This window comes from Tupaia chinensis, unplaced genomic scaffold (genome assembly GCF_000334495.1).
Source record: "Tupaia chinensis unplaced genomic scaffold, TupChi_1.0 Scaffold000294_5, whole genome shotgun sequence".
In the NCBI taxonomy this organism is placed as follows: Eukaryota; Metazoa; Chordata; class Mammalia; order Scandentia; family Tupaiidae; genus Tupaia; species Tupaia belangeri.
In genome coordinates, this window is record NW_006159782.1 from 2,808,803 (window position 1) to 2,814,415 (window position 5,613).

Below are 5,613 nucleotides of genomic sequence, written 5' to 3' on the forward strand. Positions count from 1 at the left end.
CACACACACACGCGCGCGGCGTGAGTTTTAAGCCACTGGGTCCGGGACGCGAACCACAGTCGACTACATGGGAGTCCAGTGACATAGCCATTACGCTAACTGCTGGTTCCCAATCTCAGTTTTATAAACTATTTCCTGATTCATTTCTAGGCAGAAGAGACAATCCCTTCCTCAGTGCTCCAATGAATCTTGTTTAATTGGATTTATAACAACACTTTTTTGAATTTATTTGCTCATATAGATGCTTCTGCGTGATGGGGAATAGACTGGCACTGTATCTTGTTAAACTCTGTAATCACAGCTTACTTTAAACTGTGTACCTGGTGTTTAAAATGTATCCAAGGAGCCAGCAAGTGGTGTGGTGATTAAGGCACTGGACTTCCACATGCCAACCATAGTTCAATTCCCAGACCCAGTGGCTTAAAAAATCACACTGAGCACATGTGCATGTGTGCCCAGAATGCCAAAAGGAGAAAAGAGGAGAAAAGACTGTGGTGTGGACATCCTGCCTAGGGGAATGATTTCTCACTTGCCTTTCTCTGGCAAGTGCACATTCCCTAGGGCAAAAACCTAAAATAAATAAAAGAGGTATCCAATACGTTTCTATATAAGAACGAATGAACTAAAGTGCTTTTTATTTAAAATGCAGTAGATAGAGACCAGCAGATGGCATAATGGTTAAGTTGATGGGCTCCCACATAGTAAATCACGGTTCGAGTCCCAGACCCAGAGGCTTAAAATTCATGCCGTGCGCATATGCATGTGTGCCCAAAATCCCCAAAAGAGAATGGAGGAGAAGAGATGGCATGGCCATCCCATGGGGAAGTAATTTCGTGCTTTCTATCTGTCTGTCTCTCTCTACCTCTCTGCAAATGCACATGTCCTATGGCAAAAATCTCTCTTAAAAAAAATGCAGTAGATATCAATTTCATGACCATTTACTGAGCCTCTATCACATGCCAGATGGTGCTGGGATAGGGTGGTACACACCAAGAGCCACAGTTTGGAAGGAGCAGAATCACATGTCTTAGTCAGTTTTTAAAAAATAATTTATTATTATTATTATTTTAAATTTTGTTGTAGGGCATGTGCCTTCATCAGAAACAGAGAGAGGGAAAGTGAAAAAGCAAGCTGTCAGGTCTGGGACTCGAACCACAGCCAGCCATGTGGGAGTCCAGTGCCTTAACCACCATGCCACCTGCTAGCCCAACTTCTTTTTTTAATAATCATTTATTTAATTTTATTTATCATTATTGTTACTTTTTAATTTGGACACATGTGCTCACCAGAGAGAAACACAGAGACAGAGAGAGACAGAGAGAGAGGGAAAGTGAGAAAGCAAGCCAAGAGGGCTAGGACTTGAACCATCAATGGCCATGTGGGAATTCAGCGCCTTAACTAGCCACCTTTGGCCCATCTTTGTCAGTTAGTTATTAGCTGTGTAATCTTGGGCACATTACTTAACTTCCCAATCCTCAGTGTTTACATCCATAAAGCTGGGTAGGAAGAGGTGTTATAAGGATTAAATTTAAACATGTAGGTATAGCTCGTAGCAAGGTGACCAGGGACAGCCAATAGGCAGTAAAATTAAGTTAGCTACTTCTTTCCAAGAAGTCTCAAAGGGTTTACAGACTAGCAGACAGATACAAATAAATAACATTTTTTAATTGCCAGAGGGCATATTCACTCACCAGAGACAGACAGACAGATGGTCTGAGGAGAGTTACAGATAAAAATTCACTAAAAGCCAGAAACATTGATTCGATAGGTTTTGGAGTTTACAGGGCAGTACTAGGAACCACGAGAGCTGTGTAAGCACAGGAGAGACACGAGTAAGCCCACTGTTTAGAAAGGGAATCTGGCAGTCATGTGGACTGCAGACGGATGCACAGAGAGATGAAGGGCTGAGAGCTAGGAACGTACTTTCAGCAACTATGGAATTGCAAATCCTGGTAACTAAGTTCTAGCGTGATAGAATGAGGCATCAAATGTCAGTATCAATCTGAAAATCAGCACTCTTTACAAGGACCTACCAAAGCAGGAGAGCAAAGGGCTGATGTGATGGCACTTTCGATATCCTTCTCTAGAAACTCTGGAAAGGAGCAGAATGTACTTTTCTTCTTTTTTAAGATAAAGACTCTCGTGGTTCATTGCCAATAAATGGAGAATATCAACTGTAAAAACTTACCTTTGACAGTATCCTGGGGCAACACAGCCCGTGAAGATAAGTCTAAGTTACATTCAGTGCAAAAAACCAAAACCCTAAGGAGAGAGAAAAATCACAGTGAGTCTCAGGCTCACAGCAAGACACCACAGGGGAGCAGGATAGCATCTTCTTTACAGTTTTGGAATTTAAATGAAATACGTGTACAATACTTAGTATAGGTCAGGGCTCCAAACACATGTTCAATAAATGCAAGTGGTTACTAAGAATTTAAGCTGAGGGAACAGTGAGGGTGTAATGGTTACGTCACTGGACTCCCATGTAGTCGACTGCAGTTCGAGTTCCAGACCTGGAAGCTTGAAATTCATGCTGGGTGCATGCCCAAAATTCCAAGAGGAGAATAGAGGAGAAGGGATTGTGGCATGGCCATACCCCCGGGGGGTGATTTCTCGCTTTTTGTCTCCCTGTCTCTCTGGCGAGTGCACGCACCCTATAGCAAAAATCTCTCTTAAAAAAAAAAAAAAGAAAGAAAAGAATGTAAGCTGAGGCTTAGCCAGTTGGTGTGGTGTTTAAGGTGCTGAATTCCAATTGGCCAACTGCACGGTTCAAGTCCCTGACCCGGTGGCTTGAAAAATAAGATCAGGCACTTATGTTCATGTGCCCAAAATTCCAAGAAGAAGGTGGAGGAGAAAGGACTGAGACAAGGCAATTTCCCCTACGGGAAGCTTTCTCACTTTCCCTCTCTCTCTGGCAAATGCACATGCCCTGTAGCAAATTAAGAAAAAAGGAATGTAAATGAAAACACTCTCTGAAGAAATACTGAAACCTCTACGAAACCTTCACTATTTGAAATTTTACATGATTTGTTCTACCAGGAAAACGAATTGCCTTTTCAACATCTTGATCTGGATGTGTCACAATCACTTGGCATCAACACATCCCAGACTCCACTCTTCACTCCCTGTGGACCTCCTTCTCCACCTCTGTCTTTTTTTTCAAAAAGAATTATTTATTTATTCATTTATTATACTGTTATTATTATTTTTCACATGAATTTTGCCAAAGACAGAGAGAGAGAGAGAGAGAGAGAAAGCCACCAGGTCTGGAACTTGAACCATGGTCAGCCATGTGAGAATTCCAACACCTTAACCACCATGTCACTTGCTGGCCCCTCTCCATCTCTGTCTTAATCAAAGGCACCACCCTCTACCCAGTTGCTCAGGCCAGAACCTGAGATTGATCCAAGCTTTCTCACCCTATCCCAGACCCCTCGAATAATGCCATCAGAAAGTCCTATTGTTTCTGCTTTCAAAATTTGTTTCTTCAGATCCACCCAGAATTCCTCATTTTCATTGCCATCACGTTTCATGCTGAAGGTCTCTTATTTGATCCCCTGGTCCTACTTTGACTCATCCCCAATCTATTCCCCCAAAATAGCTAAAATGGTCTTTTCAAAATCTAATTGCGGGGCAGGCAAGTGGCATGGTGGTTTAGGGCGCTGAACTCCCACATGGCCGACTGTGGTTCGAGTCCAGGACCTGGAGGCTTGCTTTCTCACTTTCCCTCTCTCTCTTCCTCTTTCACTCTGTCCCTCTCTGGTCAAGTTAAAATAAATTAACAAATAAAATAATGTTAAATAAAATAATTATTTAAAAAATCTAATTGCAAATTGCTAATATATGCAGTGAAAATGTTATCTCATGCTGGAAATTTCTATGAAATACATATTCAGAGATATGAACATCCTCACATGTAAATACACCAGATGGTTGATGCCTTCATATTACAGTGGCAGAAACAAATGCCAGAACATGCTTCTGCTCAAGGTTCTACGTGTGCCAAGAAGGTGATCAAGAAAAAGGCAGGGCCAGCCCTGCAGGGCAGTGGTAACGCACTGCTCTGGGGCAACCAGACCCCACATGGCAATTGCGGTTTAAATCCCTGGCTCAGTCAGCCTGAGAGACACAAGGGGCAGGAGGACTGGCGGAAGGACACAATGGCATGACCAGATCCCATGGAGGGTGTTCATCTCTCTTGCTCCCTCTCCCCTCCTTTGCTGCCCTCTCTCTGACTCTCTCTCCCTCACGCAAGTGCATGTGCTCTATCATGAAGAAAGAAAAGAGAAAAAATGGCAAGCCCAGCAGCATCTGAGATGTGATCAGCAATTGTAAGTCATAGCTGTGGGCCCACATTATGTCACAGTATTTGAGTGGTGCCTGGTGATTCCTAAAAACATTTGCTGCCCTCTTCCCTGTTGTCTCTACTTTGGCTGACTTTATTTTCTAGTGTTTGAGTCAATACATCTCAGACGAGGGCCAGATAGTGGTCCAGTGGTAACGACTGACCCACATGGAACTTCCTAAGCACTCTGGGTGCACACATGCACACCCATGATCTGGGGCAAGTGGGACTGGGGTGGATAACAGCATGAGGACTGTTAGGGGTGCCCGTCTCTTTGTCTCTCTCATGAAAAGAATAAACCTAAAAATAAACACTTTTTTTAAACTTAAAAAATAAAAATCTCAGATGGAACTGCGTGTGGTAAGAATTACTAATATTTTACAAGGGGTGGCAAGTGGCGTGTGGTTAAGGGAGCTGGGCTCCCATATGGCCAACTGTGGTTCGAGTCCCGACCCTGACAGCTTGCTTTTTCACTCTCCCTTCACCACTCACTCACTCACTCACTCTATCCCTCTCTGGTCCAATTAAAATAAACAAAAAATAAAGTTAAATAAAATAATTCTTATTAAAAATAATCAATAGTATTTTAATTATTCTCCCTACCCCTTATCACATACATCGCCAATACAGTCTTTCTTTCTCAGAAGCAAACCTGACCTCTGGGCATTTCATTAACACCTAAATTCAGTCAGTCACTACCTATTATCTTTTTTTTTTCTATTTTTTAATTTCAATTTATTTATTTGCGTTCATTCACTGTACATCATTACAGCATACAAAATGAGATTTTCCATCCAGAGCACACTGTATATTGTCTCAATCAAGCACATCAACAAACATGTTATTGTCAGCAAATGATCTTCCATTTCTTGTTTTCTGTATGTTTTGCCTTTTTTTCCCCCATCCTTGATTCCCTATCTCTCACCCTCTGCCATCTCCCGCTCTCCTCCCACACTGTCTCTGGTATCTGTGATTGCTTTCTATACCGTTTTCCTCTCACATTTTATTGAATCACCAAAGACCCTAATCAATCCAAATACCCTCATAGCAAACACAGGTGACACACACATTTCCATGAACACAAGTCTAACTTTATGCATCCTATAAAGTAGCACCTAGCTGGGCTACATATCCTACTGCAGTCATTAAATGGATATATATTTTTTTCCTGAAACTTTTTTTTTGTAACTCAATTTACATTCCTTCCATAAGAATCATCACAGCACACAAAATGCAATCTCCCATCCAGTACACACTGCATAGTGACT

At 42.1% G+C, this 5,613-nt stretch overlaps 1 protein-coding gene across 4 annotated transcripts in view; it reads right to left on the reverse strand.

Annotated features, from left to right (window-relative positions):
* Positions 1–2,264, reverse strand: part of TNRC6B (trinucleotide repeat containing adaptor 6B) — a 223,687-nt gene extending 221,423 nt beyond the window's left edge. For all 4 annotated transcript variants that reach the window (XM_014588699.2, XM_006150751.3, XM_006150748.3 and 1 more), the window contains exon 1: positions 2,189–2,264. The gene's annotated coding sequence lies outside the window, so the exon portion shown is untranslated. The remainder of the gene's footprint in view (positions 1–2,188) is intronic.
* Between the last annotated feature and the right edge of the window lie 3,349 nt (positions 2,265–5,613).